Genomic DNA, 18,631 nt, shown 5'->3' on the forward strand with positions numbered 1-18,631 from the left:
ACATTTAGGAGCAGCTAAATTGAAAAATACTTTCATTAATACCATCTTTGGGCTAGAAACAAATTCAGGCTGGGACCTTAGATATCCCCAGCAGTCTCAAATATTAGCAATTGATGCCAGTTGTGTAGCATTTCTTTGCTAATAGGAAGCCATTACTTTAATGCCCTTTGTTTTGGAGGTATTAGCATAAGTAGATCAGCATGGTAGAATTTGCATTTCAAAAGACCATCATGGAACAAAGCAGGATCTCATACACCTCATGCAAATCCCTCAGCCCCAAATGTCTATATCTGTATCTAGCTAGAGATGGATGGTTGGTTAAACAGACAGACCATTGTTTCTTCTGAATGAATCCCTTACTGCACAAAGGCTTTTCTGACTCTCCCTCTTAAAGATCTTTTTTTTTTAACGCGACCCAGGAATTTGTGTACATGATGCCCAGAGAAGGTGGATGGAAAGAATAACAGATGCATTACAGTCATTTGAGAAGGACCCACATGATCATCTTAATAACCAATGTTTCACTTGAGGGGGGAATTTAAGTCACTTTTACTCAGAGTGAAATTAACAAAGGTAACTGAGTTAAGTCCATTAAGTAAACCTTAGCTGAATACCACCCAGTTTTTTATAGATATGGTTCCCTGGTGGTGCTCACTCGTGGCCGAGTAAGATTGCCTTCCATGAACATGGTCTTAACAGTGAGTCCGTAAGTGACTTTGGAGGCCAATTCTGGATCCACACGTCCTTTCACAGTGGGGACATAGGTTTCTGGACGGAAGTTGATCATGGTGAGGGTTTCCCAAGCGTGCCTTCCTCTTAGCATGTTTCTCCCTTTCATCCTGTGTTCAAGTGTCTTCAAAGCCCATGACACCTTTGGTAAAGGCTGTTCTCCAATTGGAGCACTCGCAGGGCAGTGTTTCCCAGTCGTGGGTGTTTATAATAGTCTCAACAAACCACTCCTGGTGTTTCTTGGTTTGGTATCCAATAGTTTGTTCACAGGCTGCAAAAATGGATGTTTTTGGCTTGGTCCAGTGTTCCTTGATGTTATCAGGGCTCCCCGAAAGCAGATGGTCCTTAAGAGTTGTTTGGAAACAATCCCGTTTAATAGGATCTTCAAGGGCTTGCGTGTTCATTTTGCACCTTGGTTTCCTTCCTTGAAGCCTGTAATGAGGTATAATCTTGATAGCCATCATGGAGTGTATTAATCGGTGATCTGTCCAGCAGTTGTTGGCATTCGTCATAGTTCTGGTAAGGAGCACATCATGGCGATCTTCAGCTTGGACAATTACATACTCTAAGAGGTGCCAGTGGTTCGACCAAGGGTGCCTCCATGATGTTTTAAATTTATTTTTGTGTGGAAAGATTGTGTTGGCAATGACAAGGTTGTGAGCTGCGCATATAGTCAAAACTAAGGTTCTGTTCTGGTTGCTGTTGCCAATTCCTTCTTTCCCATCTGTCCATCTGCCTCAGTATTGTCTACGCTGACCAGCAGAAGTTCTCCATGGTTTCAGACATGGAGTCCAAACCCTACCAAGGAAATGCCAGGGATTGAACTTGGTGCATTATGCATGCGGTGCAGATGCTCTGCCACTGAACTCCTGTCATGCCCTGAGGACCTCTCATTTAGCCCCCACCTCTCTCTCTCTCTCTGACACACACTTTAAGCTTTCTTTTTCTTTTTATATATATTTTTATTAGTTTTAACATATCATTTTCAACAATTATAAAACATACTTTTATATCTTATACAATTTTTTTGACTTCCATCAATCACATCTGAAAATTTTCCAATCTTTTCCACTTAATTTACATTTCTTAGTTTCACTATTACATTTAAGTATCATAACTAATGTCTCTCTTCTTTATCTTCTTTGCAATATTTCATATATTCCTCCTTACAAAACTTCTTGTAGTCCTACTAGTGTAATTTGTTGATTACAGTTGCTCTTCAACTAGTTCGTATATTTCTTCCAATCTTCTGTGAATCTCTGGTCCCGCGGGTTTCGAATCCTTCCTGTCATCTTATCCAATTCTGCATAGTCTTAAGCTTCCTTTTTCATCCTGGAAGTTAATCTTCTTTCAAGTGGAATCTCTGTAAACATACAAAAGTTGCTGCGTATTGGGTCACACCATTACTCACCCCATCTAGATTGCTATTCTCTATGGCAGTAGTGAAGAACTTCAGATCTGCAGCCTGTAGTGACCCTTCAGGCTTTTTATGTGGCCCTTGAGACTCTCCCCATCTCTCCAGGCTAGAGTCCTCAATGTGTCCTCGAACTCTCTGCTTGCCTGGGTGGAGGATAGAGAGGGGTGGGTGAGAATGTGTATAGAAACTAGTCTACTGTGCAAAGGTCAAATATACATTCATTGATCCTCCCACTTTAGCCTCTGGCACCACCCAGTTTTGAAGGTTGCCAGATGTTGGCCTTCAAGGAATTGAGGGCAACTGGCATGTGGTTCTCAAAGCATTCCCAGCAGGGAACATGGCCTCCAACTGGAGAAATGTTCCCCACTCCAGCCTTAGTCCTGAAGCAGAAATACAGACTTTTTTCTTTTTAAGCCACTGTATAGATACTCTGGGACGTGGGTGGCGCTGTGGGTTAAACCACAGAGCCTGGGACTTGCCGATCAGAAGGTCAGCGGTTCGAATCCCCGCGACGGGGTGAGCTCCCGTTGCTCGGTCCCTGCTCCTGCCAACCTAGCAGTTCGAAAGCACGTCAAAGTGCAAGTAGATAAATAGGTACCACTCCGGCGGGAAGGTAAACAGTGTTTCCGTGCGCTGCTCTGGTTCACCAGAAGCTGCTTAGTCATGCTGGCCACATGACCCAGAAGCTGTACACCGGCTCCCTCGGCCCAGCCAATAAAGCGAGATGAGCGCCGCAACCCTAGAGTCGGCCATGACTGGACCTAATGGTCAGGGGTCCCTTTATCTTTTTATAGATACTCTCCCTTTAAACTTAGAAATAAACTCTAGCACCAAATTTCACTTGGCTGTTGCTCCCTATTGCCACTTGAAAGCTTGCTCTGGTTTGTTTGTTTTTGGTTTGTTTGGGGCTCCCCCCTCCTTTTTGCTTTTTTTAGGATCAAATCTATAGCTTGCAGAATGGCTGGCCAGAACTGCAGCAACATGAAGCAGTGGAAAAGCAGCCTTTATATCCGCCAGCAGTACAGAAGTAGATTTTCTGGTTTAAGTGAGATGTGTGTTTCTTTATCCCTTACTGAGATGGCTAGATGTAACTGGCAGGCAGAATTTATTTTTCCTCGTTCTTGTCCTTTGGTTGGAGCGGCAGGTGGGCAAGAAAATAAAAGAAGCTACAGAAACCATCACATCAGGAAGCTGTAACCCTGGAGCTGCTGGACATCTATCCAATGCACAAAGCCTTTGAGACTTTTCTATGGCAGCTGTTGACTTTCGACCATCACAGTGCTGTCAGGACCTTAGGGTGGAACTAGATGTGATACCCCTTACTTGGGTGGATGGAAGAGAAAGACAGGGTTGCAGAAACAACTTGGCATTTGTACCTCCGCCCACTTCTGGCCTCTGGCCCTGCCCACTTCTTCCCCCAGAATGTTGTTCAGATTGGAGTGCAGCTCTCTGTCCAAAACGGGTTCCTCACTCCTGGTCTAAACTGGCTGGTAGCAGCTCCTCAGGGTTTCCCCTGGAGATGATGGGGATTGGAAATATAGGAGAGGATGAGCGCCAGTTGTGGTGTAGTGGTTAGAGTGCTGGACTAGGACCAAGTAGACCAGGGTTCAACTCCCCATTCATCCATGAAGCTCACCAAGTGTCCTTGAACTTTCAGCCCAACCTACCTCACATGGTTATTGTGAGGATAAAATGGGGCTGGAGAACAATGTATGTCACCTTGAGGTCCATGAATGAAAAGTGGGATATAAATGTAATAAATAAACAGGTAAACAAACAAACAAGGATCTGCATCCAAATCATCTGCTCTTCCATTGAGTTCCAGCCCTTGCTCCAACAAGGGAGACACTGGGCACATCAGCCCAGTCTGGGGGCCACAGATCAGGGTCATGGGGCAGATTGAGTGGGGGCTCTGCTCTGCTCAGAAATTTCCACCCTGATTTAATCTGCTGGCTGCCGTTCTCTTTGCTGACAAAGAAGCTACATTTTGCACAACATTAAAGCCCCTTCTCCTCCCAGTTGCTCCCTGCAATAGCTGATGGGTAGGAAGGGATCTAGAGGGCAGGATGAAGCCCAGCTGTGCAGCATATCTCATCCATAGGCTGCAGGAGGTAGCTTCACTTAACACCTCTGTAGAGAACTGCAGCCTCAGTTGTCTTCTCAGAAGAGGATCTCATCCTGCTCATAAAAAAGCACATTAATTTCATCTCTGGACATCCTCTGGTCAGAGAGGCCATGTTCTTAGTAAAAATTCTACAAAATGGGAGTTTATGGAGATCGGATTAACAGTTAAGGTATATGGGTCATTTTTTTTAATATCACTTTAAACCTTATCTCCTTCTCCCTCCCATTGTGCCAGACTATTAATTTACCTGATTTATCTCTCCACTCATAAAACCTCGTTCTGCAGAGAGATGAAGATTGCTGAGCACAGGTTTCTCCGGGAAATATTTCAATTTTGGCATGATTAAGTGTTCTTTTGTAAGAAGGTTAACAAAAGTCCTTGCCCTTTCTCAATGACATGACTTCTAATTTTTTTCCCCATGGCAGATCTTTTTTCTTTAAAAAATCCTCCCAGTTTCAAAAGAATCCCTGTAAATAATAATAATAATGAAGATCCAAGCAGGAACCAGGAACTTCTGCCAAGTGATTATACCATTCAGTTTAAGCTCTTGTCCTATGCATCCTTAGGGTCTTAGTAGCTTAACATGAGTCAATGAGGCTAATGCAATTCTAGGCTGCATCAACAGAGAAATAGTGTCCAGATCAAGGGAAATAATAGTACCCTTCTCTATTCTGCCTTGATCAGACCCTACCTGGAGTGCTGTGTTCAATTCAGAGCATAAGAAGGATATTGACAAGCTGGAACGTGTGCAGAAGTGACCAAGATGAGTTGAGTATGTCTAGCCTGGAAAACAGAAGGCTGAGAGGTGAAATGATAACCATCTTCAAATATCTGAAGGGCTCTCACATGGAAGATGGAGCAAGCTTGTCTTCTCCTGCTCCAGAGGGGAGGAGCCAAACTAATGGATTCAAATTACAAGAAAGGATATTCCAACTTAACATTAAAAGGTAAAGATAAAGGACAGTCACAGATGACTCTGGGGTTGCAGCACTCATCTCGCTTTACAGGCCGAGGGAGCTGGCGTTTGTCGGCAGAAAGTTTTTCCGGGTCATGTGGCCAGCATGACTAAGCCACTTCTTGCAAAACCAAAGCAGAGCACAGAAATGCCTTCCCGCCGGAGCAGTTCCTATTTATCTACTTGCACTTTGATGTGCTTTCGAACTGCTAGGTTGGCAGGAGCTAGAACAACGGGAGCTCACCCCGTCCCAGGGATTCGAACCACTGAACTTCTGATCGGTTTAGACCACAGCGCCACCCACGCCCCTAACTTTAGGATGCATATTTTGGTGGTAAGAGCTGTCTAATGGGTTGAACACACCATCTCAGTAGGTTGGGAACTCTCATTCATTGGAGGTTTTTAAAGAGAGGTTGGATGGCCCATCTGTCAGAGAGTCTTTAGCTGTGATTGGACTGGATGATCCCTGAGTTGCTTCTAACTCTACAGTTAGGATTCCATGATTCCTTCCATGCTGCTGCCCATGTCTGGAAAGTTGAGGTGGAACATAGCCTTAACCTCCATGAATCCATCTAATCCTCTTTTGGATGTCCTTAAGAAAGGATTAGGGATGCGGGTGGCACTGTGGTCTAAACCACTAAGCATCTTGGGCTTGCTGATCAGAAGGTCGGTGGTTTGAATCCCCACAACACGGTGAGCTCTCATTCCTCTGTCCCAGCTCCTGCCAACGTAGCAGTTCGAAAGCCACCAGTGTGAGTAGATAAATAGGTACCGCTGTGGCAGGAAGGTAAACAATGTTTCCATGCGCTCTGGTTTCCGTCATGGTGTTCCGTTGTGCCAGAAGCATTTAGTCATGCTGGTCACACAACCCAGAAAGCTGTCTGTGGGCAAACACCGGCTCCCTCGACCTGAAAGCAAGATGAGCACTGCAACCCCATAGTTGCCTTTGACTGGACATAAGTGTCCAGGGGTCCTTTACCTTTTACCTTAAGAAAGGGTTAGGCAGATTCATGAAGGAAAGGCCATCAATGGTGACTAGCCACAATGCCTATCTTCTACCCCCACTGCCAGTATAAGGATTTGACGTAAAGGTAAAGGGACCCCTGACCATTAGGTCCAGTCGTGGCCGACTCTGGGGTTGTGGCGCTCATCTCGCTTTATTGGCCGAGGGAGCCGGCATACAGCTTCCGGGTCATGTGGCCAATATGACTAAGCCGCTTCTGGCGAACCAGAGCAGTGCATGGAAACACTGTTTACCTTCCCGCTGGAGCGGTTCCTATTTATCTACTTGCACTTTGACATGCTTTCGAACTGCTAGGTTGGCAGGAGCAGGGACCGAGCAACGGGAGCTCACCCCGTCGCGGGGATTCTAACCGCCGACCTTCTGATCGGCAAGTCCTAGGTTCTGTGGTTTAACCCACAGCGCCATAAGGAAGCCCAAATAATTATTGCTTGGTATACTTAACAGGTGTGATGAATACTGCTTCGTTTTATTGGCACATTATCAGCACCAGCCTATCAGAGGCCAGCTGCAGCAGTCACTCAGAACAATTCCCTGTGTGAGTGCCCCATGGTGAATCATCTCTGGATCTGCTGCTGCAGTTAGGTAATAGTTTAGTCCAAGGAGATGTGGAGTTTTTTCTATCTAGCATTGCTTCAGTACCCGTCTGTTTTTAGAATAATTTTTATAGCTCATGAAACAATATTGTGCAATCAGATGGTTCCCATAAACAAAACTGTGAGTAACTCTGTAAGAACTATAAATAATTCAACAAACTCCGCATTAGTTTGGGCGTTAAGTAAATTTTTGCTTGGATATCTCAAGAAGTGGCTAGTTAAAAAGCATGAAAGAGATGGCTGCCAAACAGGGCTGGCCCAAGGTGTTTTAGCACTTGAAGTAAACCACAAAATGGCACCCCTCTGCCCACCAGAGAGCAAGGGGTGAGTGACAATCTACATCGGCAACAAGGAGATGAATCAAATCAGCCTTACCCAACAGCTGAAGTGAGAATCATAGGCCATTGTGGAAGGGAACTGGGCTTGCTCTGAATCGCGCTGGGTGAGAGCAGAGCCCAGGAGACCCCAGGGGCAGCTCCTACCACCTCCTCCCTAGGGGTGGAAGGAGGCAGCAGTGCCTCCCATTCACCAAGAGGCCACTGTAGATGTGGCTGTTGCTGCAGTGGCAGAGCCAGGCTTCAAGGAGTATGCCACAGCCATCGCTGCCACAGTGGCAGCAGCAGTAGGTGACACATTCCTTGGAGGCCAGATCTGCCACCCCTGTGGATCCAGCTGCCCAAGGCAATTACCTCACCTTGCCTTGCTGACAAAAGCCCAAGGCCCAAAACTCCTGTGACAATGAATTGACGGGTAAATTTGCCCACCAAGTAAATTTGCACTTGTGGTTCACCATACCATGAACGTTGGGAACCCCTGATTTATGCCAGTCCCAACAATTCCTAGTTTCCCCCCACATCCACTTACCTGGGAGTAAGTGTCATTGAATCCATTGGGGCTTACTTCTGAGTAGACATGTTTGGGTTTGGGTTGTTAGTCACATGCATGAATTTGCCTTCCAGGATGGAAGTGGCTTCTGCAGTGGGTAGCTTGGTTTTGCATCTTGAGTCCCAAAATAAAATACCATTGGTTTTCCTTCAGTGGTCATGCTTAATTAAGGTTAGCAGACGTCCCCGTTTCCCTGGGACAGTCCCTGGATTTACACATAAGTCCCCTGACAAAATCCTATCATTCCTACTGAAGTTGAAAAGTGTCCCTGGATTCATTGAAAAAAATCTGGTAACCTTATGCTAAATGTCTGTTGCTCTGTGAATTGCTATTATGGGATTAATACAGTGGTGCCTCGCAAGACGAAATTAATCCGTTCCGCGAGTCTCTTCGTCTTGCGGTTTTTTTCGTCTTGCGAAGCACGGCTATTAGCGGCTTAGCGGCTACAGGTATAAACTCGTTCCTGCAACTGCAAGCCTCGACCCCTAGGGAGCATCTGGCCATTGCATAAGCCTCGTCCGGCCTCTTAAGCAGTCCCTCCTGACGCGCTTACATAACACAAGCCCCGACCGCCGCCATCCCAGCGACCCCGGAAGATAAGATCTGCAGCAAGCACCACGCACCTCCGATCCCGGGGCGCGCTCAGCCAAAGCGTCCCCGGACACCTGTCCCGCCGCGCCTTTGTGCAGCGCTCTGCAGAGCGGAGCGATGAGCCCGGCCGATCGCAGGCAGGGCAAGCAGCGGCGAAAGCGGAGAGAGCGAGGCCCAGAGGGAGGAGTCTCTGGCAATGCCATCGACGGCCCCGCCGCAGCTCCATGTTCTGGAGCCCTCCAGCTGCCGGCTGCCTTTATTTTGCTGCAGGAGCCTCCTCTGCACCGGGATCCTCGTGCGCTCCCTCCGTCTCTCCATGCCTTTTAGGTGAGTGGCGTGCTCGGGCTGACTTTGGACAACCCACAGCGGGGCTTCCCTCGGCCGCGCGACTGGAGCTCGCCTTTGCGGTCACTTTGACAGGTGATGGCGCCAGCCTCGATTCGGGGGCACCGGCTGCTGGCAAATGGGTGCCCCCTTCTTCCCTTGACAGGGATCATCTCCCCCCACTTCCTCGGAGATGGGCAGGCAAAACTTTTCATGCCCCCCCCCGCCCAGTCTGCCGTCCTCGGGATCTAGCGGTCGCCGCGCGCGCTAAGAGCGCAGACGGGGAAATCCCACCCCAAGCCGGGTGTCGCCGCCAGGTCCCCTCCCAGTTCTAAGGCTGAAGCCTAGGAACTTTTCGAAGCGGCGCGGGGCAGCATCACCACCGGCTGTGTTTCCGGATGCTAATAATGTATCGATTGCTATTACTATTAGATTCCCCGCTGCCGCATAGATAGATTGGCGGTGAAAGCGGTTTGCGCGCGGCGGGGATCAAGCCCTTCGTCTTGCGAAGCAAGCCCATAGGGAAAATCGTCTTACGAAGCGACGCAAAAACGGAAAACCCTTTCGTCTAGCGGGTTTTTCGTTTTGCGAGGCATTCATCTTGCGGGGCACCACTGTAATGTGCTTTATTAGTGCTACTAAGTATAGCAGTTCGAAAGCACATCAAAAGTGCAAGTAGATAAATAGGTACCTCTCCGGCGGAAAGGTAAACAGCGTTTCCGTGTACTGCTCTGGTTCGCCAGAAGTGGCTTAGTCATGCTGGCCACATGACCTGGAAGCTGTCTGCTGACAAAACGCCAGCTGTCTCAGCCAATAAAGTGAGATGAGTGCCACAACCACAGAGTCATCTGGACCTAATGGTCAGGGGTCCCTTTACCTTTACCTAAGTATAAATCAGAATTGAATATGTGAAAATGGGTGCCATGATAGAGTCTGGGAGCTGAAGACCACTTCTCTAAGCAACATCTACACCATGTGTTACATACAGCAGTTCTAGAGCTATGTTTGTTGTTCTTCTGTAGCAGTCTCTTGGTCACCTGCAGATAAAGATGGAAGGATCTGTCCTTTCAGTTCCCTCACTTTCTCATTTTCCCAATCTTTCGTCCTCCACATTTGCAGCTATACCTGTACCTGAACCTATACCTATACCTATGTTGGGGGCAAGAATCTTCGTGAAAATTCACCAGCACTCTTAAGTGTGAATTTCTCCTAAACAAACATGTTTTGATTGTAAAACCTCAAAGCAGTTTATGAAAGATAAAACAATAAAATCAAGAAAAATCACAACAATGCTTTAAAGCAAACAAAAGTTAAAACACTAAAACAGGTTTAAATTACCTCAACTTTCTAAACATCTAGGTAGGCTGGTCTTAACAAGAATGCTTTTAGGAGGTGCTGAAAAGAGTTCAGTAATGGTGCTTGCCTAATATCAATAGGCAGGCAGTACCAAACGATCGAATTCTTTACAAATGCAGAATGGAATTTTTATATGCTGTTTTGACCAATGTACACATTTTTGCAAGGGATTTTACCTTTTATAATGCATCTTATTTACCCTACCATCTTCAATTGTATGTACGCAAGTGATAGATTCAGCTTTATATGCTTACTGCATCCAATTTCTCCTCCATCCCTGCCTGCAGATTTCTCAAATATTAGTGGAACTACTGCAGATGGTCTGACATATGTGTTAAAATATTACATGAATATGGCAAGTTTGGAGCAACAACATTGTCATATTTATTTATTTTAGATGATTTATATACCACAGCAAAGCAAACAGAGAAGAATACCAACAAAATGCAATAAAACCACAATCCTTTAAAGACACAAAGCAGCAATCACGAGTGCTATTTTTCTAGAAAAAAGAGGTGCCAGACCTCACTGTGAACTCACCCTTGTTCTCTTATAATGCCAAGGGTGCCCACCTGAGAGGTGCCGGAACTGAGTTCCAGTGAGTTTCCACTGGAAAAAAGCACTGGCAATCACTAAACAGGAGTTGCTAATGATGGCAGCACGAATCAGGTCTCTTCACCTCCAAAATCCATCTTTAAAAATGCAGGTATCATAAGGACCATAGACTGCAGACGTGAGATTTCAGCTTTTTGTGGTTTGGACACTGCTTTTCCCCAATGTCTGCTTTTCTGTATTTTGGGGTTGTAGACCTGTCAGCACAAAATTCAGAGTAGTGCAATTTTTCTGCATTTCAATTTGGGTATTCTTTCAGGAAGTCTGAATTAGGTGGCAGCTGTTCAGCAGTGGAATGGACTCCCTCAGAAGGTGCTGGACATGAGGCATTTTAGCAGAGGTTGGATGGCCATCTGTCAGGGATGTTTTAGCTGCATTGCAGGGTGCTGGACTAGTTGACCCTATGCTTCTAAGTTTGCATTTAATTTTATGCAATTTCTCCCATGTCACATCTTTATGATCATAAACTGAAAGATGCTTGACAAATTTTCATGAGAACATAATATATAAAAAAAGAAATCACGTGGCAAATGTCTGTGTGCTGAATGTTCACACTTTTGCTCCTTCCAAGATGAACAAAATCCACAAGGGTACGAATGCTTTTTGCAGGCTGCTTCCCCATTCCAGCTTAAATGCATGCAATTCTTTGGGTCAGTATCGCATCTCGTCAGACACCAGCCAGGACCATTTCCCATTATCTCGAAAGCAAGCATACGGAGGCACTTCTGGAGGCTGGAGAGTTTTTAAAAAAATGGTTATTTCCTCCTTCTATTTCTCGTTTTGATTCATGCGAGCTATATTCAGCTTTGCAACCCAGCCTGTTTGATGCCCTCTCTCAACAGAGGATATTCCAGGAATTCACAAGAAGCAATTATAATTGCTTGGTGGGTTCTTTTGTTTCAAACAAGAATAGAATAAAAGGGAGGGAGGAGCCTCCATGAAGGGTGGTGTAAGAGATAAGTTGTGCAAGCAGCATAAATCTAAATGAGTTTGCATATCCATCCACATAACCTATTTTATTATCAAAGCCTCTTGGGTGCAGAGAGTTCCATTTGTGAGTGGATGAAAGACGTGGGATCCCTAATCAGGTAGATTTAAACATGAACCTTGGGCTTGGGATGAAGGTCTTTTGAACTCTGCCCATTCATAAGAACATAGGAAACCCACATGCCAAGTCAAACCATTGGGCCCATCTCTCTCAATATTGTCTACCCTGACTGTCAGCAGTTCTCCAGGATTTCAGACTAGGGTGTCTCGTAGTCCTACCTGGAGATGCCGGCGATCAAACCTGGGACCTTCCATATGCAAGGCACGTGATCTACCACAGAACAATGGCCCTCCCCCTAACAAGAAGCTGCCTTGGTCCATCAAGACCAGCCTTTCTCAAACTTGGATTTCCAGATGTTGTTGGACAATGTTACCAGAACAAGGGAGGCCTAGCTTATGTCTATGCCCCCTCCGAGGTACCCAACTAAATGGTTACTAGGTTCCTCTGTCAGAGCAAAGAAAAAAAGGGTAAGGCAGACAGGCAAAGAAAAAGCAAAGTGAGTTGTTAAGCCTTTGATTGTCTCTTTATTGGTCGCAACTAAGGTTCAATCTCCCTGCAAGTGAGGAAAAAGGAATGCTGGGGAAAGGTATGCACAGTCTTTTAAAGATGCGCATTTATGTGTGCAGAAGAGGAACATCCCCTTCCTTGCAAACATCAGTGTCATGATGGAGAAATGTCAGAAATACATCAGATTCCAAGTAGGGATACAATGGGTCAGACAGGTCAAGGTGTGTCACATTCCATGAGTATTAGAGAATTTGCGTAGTTCCAGACAGAGGTTTATATAAAGCATTGGAACTGATAACTGATTTCAGGATTTACACTGATATTGATATTGAACTCCCAACACCCCTGACTGCTGCCCCTGCTGACTATGGATGATGGGAGTTGTAGTCCAGCAACATCTGGGAACCCAAGGTTGAGAAAGGCTGACCTAGGCTATTGGTTCATCTAGCCCAGTATTGTTGACTGTAGACTCCGGCGGGCTGTGGTTCTGTGTGTTTTCCCAGCCCTACCTTGAGACACCAGGGGGAAAGAAGTCCTCACCACCAGCAGCTCTCCAAAAACAAATAAGTAGGTTTCTGCCAAACCAGAAATAGGATGCTTAGTTTTGACAAGCTGTTGAGTGACACCTGAAGGAGATAAATGGGGAAAGGGAAGGGAGAAGAGTGGGATGTTCTGTTTCAGGGGCCAATAAATAGCGGACTGAAACCCTGAAGAGGAATTGTCCATCCCTTCTGAATGCAATATGCTTCGTGCTCTGTGTCCACAATTTGCATATTCGGTTTGAAGAAAACCCAAAGCAGAAGTCTCCTTAGGCTATTGGAAATGTGCTACCAGGGAAGATTAAACCCAGTACCATGTAGTGGAAATATAAGACATCCTATCTCAAGCTCGCAGGTATGGTCCAAAGCTAACCTTTCAGAGCCACAATGCTATGAATTGCAAACAGTATTGCTCAAAGCTATAATCCTGCACTGGGGTGACTGTGTGCAGCAGGGGGTTGCTTGATCTTCCTGCAACTCTGTTAAGAGTCAAGCTTTGCCAAGTTGATTGGGCTAATTAGCAGCTGCATGGTTCAGGTAATGCAACAACACTCATGTTTCTACCACCACCACTCATGTTTATTGACATCAAAAGGACAATATTTATATTGGGAGTTAACAGCAGAAATTGCTCTCCCCACTGGCACAGTGTTTGGTCCTCAGCTAGCCCAACATCTGATACATTATCAAACAGTCCTGATAAATCAGTGCCCAGAGTTGCTAGCCAATTGATTCAGCGGAATCTGAAGTGAATTTTCAGACCCCTTCCCAAGGCAAAATGCGCCATTTTCCAGGAAGTTAATGGTGGCACCCATCACCCAATGGCTGCTCCACGTGTAGCTTCCACCTCTTCTGAGTGAAGAACAACATTAAGGCAACTGCACTTGTTTTATTTATTATTTGTTTTATTATGCAGTTTCCATGCTGCCTTTCACTCTGGAGAGTACCAGAGTGATTTAAAGCGAAACAATACATCACAGATCTAGAAAACAGATCTGTAAAGATAAGGCAGAGAAATATCAGTTTTCAATTACAGCAACCAGGGTACTAAAAACCAGTAGTAGTGTCCAGATTATGGGAAGTAATAGTACCACATACATCAGTCTTGCCTATTATTATTATTATTATTATTATTATTATTACTATTATTATTATTTCATTTCTATACCACTTGCATTGCAAAATGGCTTCTAAAACATTTGCAAGTATAAAATCGATTATAAGGTATCTACATATAATTAAAATGCACAATACAACAAAAACATCCTTAATGAAAATATGCAGTAAAACAGGTCTATTAAAGGTATGACTATTAAAACAATTAACAGAGCAATTGAAACAATTAGATCAGAAAGTTCAGAGGAATGTTTGCCTATTCAGATGCCTCTTCAAGAATCAGCTCCAACCACAACGTTCATCTGTATGCATAAAGGCTTCCAGGACGCTATTGAACCCCACATGATCTGGTTGGAAGCCAGTGAATGAACAGCTGTACATGCATAGGCATCCTTTTTCAGACATTTTGTCAGAATTCACAATGCTGAACTAGGTGGACCAATTGTCTGAATTCAGTATAAGGCAGTTTCCTATGATCCCAAACAAAAAGCAGAAACAAAGGCTCTTAAGTTTTGAGTATGCCAGGACGTCCGCAGTAGTATTTTCTTTAAATCTCTCCTGCTGGTTTGTTTGTTTGTTTAGCTTTAAAAATGAAAAAATACAGTACTGCCACTGTTTCATGGCCTTTATTGTTCTCTGCTCTGAGACTTCTGAACTGGGGAGTGCACTGTCCATATTTAAAACAAATCAAATACCCTGCACGACAGAAGACATTTTGCCCCAGGAAAGAAAAACCAACTGGGGACCAGATCAATGGTTCAGATCTCTCTGCCCACTGTTTTATATAGTAAAAGCTTCCTTTCCAGGCCTTATTGATCATAACTCATGGTGGATTCTTGTAACCCATCATCAACCAATCTATATATTTGCCCTGAATGGAGGACAGCAGATGGGGCAAAGCAGGGGAGAAACATCAATGGCTACAGACATCGCATCACTGAGCACATCTGTGCCCACTGCTAAGCAACACTCACTTTGTCCGACAAGAAAAACATTCTCCACCCTATGGCAGTCATATTTTCTTTCTCTCTCCACCAAAGCCAGGTGTCTGCTGAGAATTTATCTTCAGTAAACAACAATTTTGTCTCTTGCATTTATAGACGAGTCGGACCATTTCCTTTTACACAGTGCTTTAGTGCTTTTTCAGTTTCAACATATTGCATAACCATCCATCTTGGGAGGGAAATAAATCTGCCTTATATAACATTTGAAGTAGTATGTGAACATGAACTGCAGCAAACAGAATTAAAATAGGCAGGATATTTATAAAATCAGCTATGGTCCTTAATTTGTAAATAAGAATTAAACCGCATGCTATTGTCTTAATGAAGAAAGGGTAATGAAGGCTCAATGTGCCTGTACTGACTTCTCCATTTCAACAGCTGCTACAGGCAGCTGTGCTTGAAGAGGCTCCTTGTAGTTACTACCTCACTTTCTTCTTCTAGTAAGGACACATATATGCACACACACTTTAAAAAGGGGGGGAACCTCCCCCCTTGTAGCAGTTCCTAGCTTTTCCTTGCTACAATAAAGAAAGACATTACTGCACCTAGCTACATATTGTTATGAGTTGGGGGGTAGGAGGTATGGCCAAGACCCTCCTAATACCTGGGCCCCTTTCTCAGTATTGGAACAGCCAGGACAGCTTCCTGGTGAGGTAATTGATCATTAAGGGAACAAAGGAATGGGCTCTGTGCAAGATGACAAATGGGTACAGCTGCCTCCCCCAACTCACGGGTAGTTGCAAAGACAAAACCAGAGTTGAAAGCAGAGAGTTGGAGTGATGTGAGCTAGAAACAGAGCAGCAAGCTGGGAACTGAGAGAGACAGAGCAATGTTTGATTTCTGTTTGAATCCAAGGCTGTAGCTATGGGGGAAAGCAAAGCCCTCTTGTGGTGTTAATGCTGTGAACCCCTCCATCATAGGCTCAGGTATATATGTGTGTGTTTTCTTTATTTGATTGTTTTATCTTTTTGTAAGCCATGTGGAGTTGTTGTTGTTGTTTGTTTTGTTTTGTTTTGTTTTGTTACAATCAGGCAGTATATAAATTTTATGAAATAATAAATAAGATGACTGAGCCCTTTTGTAGCAGCAGCACCGGGTACAGCCTGATTATTAACATTACCTGTGCTTCAAGTTGACTTAAAGGGGGCCAGTCTTCTCCAGTAATCTGCTTCTGTAATTGTGGGTAGGGCCATGGACTGGGTGGCAGCTGCCCCCCCCAAAAAAAATCAAGTAAATAAATAAAAATACTTAACTAAAAGTAGAAATTGTGGAAAGATTTTGACAGATTTTTCCTGAGCACTTGGAGTCAAAAGAAAGTAATTTTAAACAACTGTTGTTGAGACATTTCATTCCAAAATCTGCTAGACAGAGCCAAACAGAGGATGATGACGGTTGGGTGTCCTAACCCCCTCCCCAACATAAATCCTGGCTACACCCATGGGGTAGGGCACTGGTCCTGGAGGTTCATCTGATAAGAGTGCTTCTGGGGCTGTTCCTATGTTCCCTGCCCTTTCACGTTCCAAATTCTTACCCCCATCAGGCAGTGATCTGACTTCTGGTCCCTGACACTAGCAAGCTCTCTATTTAAACTTGGATCAGCTCCTCTGAAGTTTGTAACGGAACCCGGAGCATGGCCAATGCACGGACATTTATTTATTTTTTGACATTTTTCTTTCAGCTTATTAAAACGAACCCATTTCTTTCTGCACCCCGATGCTCATTCCTTTTGTGCAGAAATTCTGGACCTACATCTGTCCAGATTTATGTCCCCACCACCACCTCCAATATGTCTTTCGTTAATCAAATGCAAATTTGCGGAGCTGGTGATTTAGAATGCAACTGCTAGGGGATGGCAATGGGGAAATAAATATCGTTTAGCAAAATAAATTTGAAAAAGCAGTGTAGCATTTTGTTCGGCCATTTGTGAAATAGTTTTTCTTTGTCACCAAAGATGTGAAGGATGCAGGGGGAGATGGGGGTGGCTGGTCACAGTGCAGAACTTGCTGGTAAATGAGATGTGTGTTTCTGGCAGGGGGAGAGTTTGGGACCTGGTGAAATGCTGCGTTGGCTGCAGTGAGTAGGTGTGTTGTGCAAACACTCCCTGCGCTCCTAGGCTGGAAGGGGGCTAGTTTAACCTCCGGTTTGCTGCTAAAACTGAATGATGCATGTCGAAAAAGTGTGTCACCAACATGAAAAGTTTGGAAAGCTGTGGGTTAAGGCTGATGTCTGCTGCTTCCATGAACTCATTACTGTTGTGAGATTTGGTAGGTGAACTAAGAGTTTGTATGGACCCTGAGTAAGAGACCAGAGGCTGAGAGGGAGTGTGTGTCAGAAGGAAAATGAATTGACATTGATTTATAAATATTAGTACCTTTGTGTTAGTGTAACATGTTTATATGTAACTGTGTGTCTTTATAATATTTTGTTTAAGTTGCCTGCTGTTGCTTCAGTTTTTTGTACACCGCTTAAAGACATTTTAAAGATATTAAGAGGTATAGAAATTAAACAAGTTGTTGTTATTTCTAACTCGGGTGGGCCTGACAGATCCCGGTGGATCAGAAATGGACTGTATCCACAGTTAGTCAGGAAATACTACAAGTTATTGTTATGCACAGACTCTCTTTGGATGCTTTGAAATGTCGTCTTTCTGTATGAAATTATTATTTAAAATGATTTTTTTCTGCTGGTCATACTTCTGCTTGCCTGTCAAAATGTGCCCATTGATGTGCCAAATTACCCATTCAGACTCCTCACCCTTACTATGTAATCAGCATTACAAATGTTAAATAAAAAAAAAGTTAAATAGAAAAAAAAGCTTTTGCAGCTCTGCCACTCCACATTGTGCTCTGCTTTAGCTGAAGTATGCTAGTGCCATGTTCAGGGCCCTCTTACCCATACGTGCTAGGGGTGCGGGGCACCCAGGCGTCGGGCTCTCAAGGGCACCAGGCCGAGAGTTCAGGGCCCGAGAGTTGAGCCCAGGGATGAGCCCGTCCATCGGTCAGAGCACCACAAAGGGCTCTTCTGCTGCAGGCAGTTCTGCATCATGAGTTCGGGGGCAACCGAGCCAGCGAGACGCTGAGGCAGCTGGCCGGCTCCGCCCTCCTGCACGCCTGGGACTGGGCAACCTGGGGGGGGGTGGACCTTTGCACCCCGGCGCCTCATATGCTTAAGACAGCCATGGCCATGTTCTGTATGAAGAGCAAGTCTGTCCATGAAGGGGGAAATGTGCCTGAGGATTTACTCCACTAATAACTTGTTTGCCCAGTTTATGAGGACTTAAGAGCAGCCTTGTTCAAAGATTTAAATCACTCAGCTGACGGATCGATTGAACACTTGATTAACTTCTTATTAGGAGACAGTTTCCCCTTACATTTCTGAAATGGTGACCTGTTTTGCCTTTAGAGCAGACATTTTAAGGATACAATTTCAGCATACACTCTGCCGCTGTTCTGAGTGCCAGTTTGAAAGGTCTGTGGGGCTGTATTTGGTCCTCCTGACTTGGCTTCCCACAGTTGGCAAGAGCATGAAAGGATGCATCCCGAGGATGCTGCAGTTATGTGCCCACAACCTGTTCCGCAGAACACAACCAGGAAACGTTATGTGGAGTGTGGAATTGAACCCAGCTTGCAAAAGACTATCCCTCTTAACTACTTTTGTCACACTGCCTCTCATTTCATATACGGTGAGACAGGGCAAGGGAACACTTTTCAGCTCCTGGGAGCCACTTGCCACCACTAGCCAAGGGTGAAAGTTGGTAAAGCAACGAGTTTTTCCTTTGTAGATCAGGTTAGTTCCTACACACATTC

General features: G+C 44.9%; 1 protein-coding gene across 2 annotated transcripts in view; it reads left to right on the plus strand.

Annotated features, from left to right (window-relative positions):
• GALNT9 (polypeptide N-acetylgalactosaminyltransferase 9) overlaps positions 1–18,631 on the plus strand; it is a 180,975-nt gene that overhangs the window by 136,103 nt on the left and 26,241 nt on the right. The window lies entirely within an intron of this gene.

The sequence above is a fragment of the Podarcis pityusensis genome (genome assembly GCF_964106645.2).
Source record: "Podarcis pityusensis genome assembly, chromosome: 16".
NCBI lineage: Eukaryota > Metazoa > Chordata > Lepidosauria > Squamata > Lacertidae > Podarcis > Podarcis pityusensis.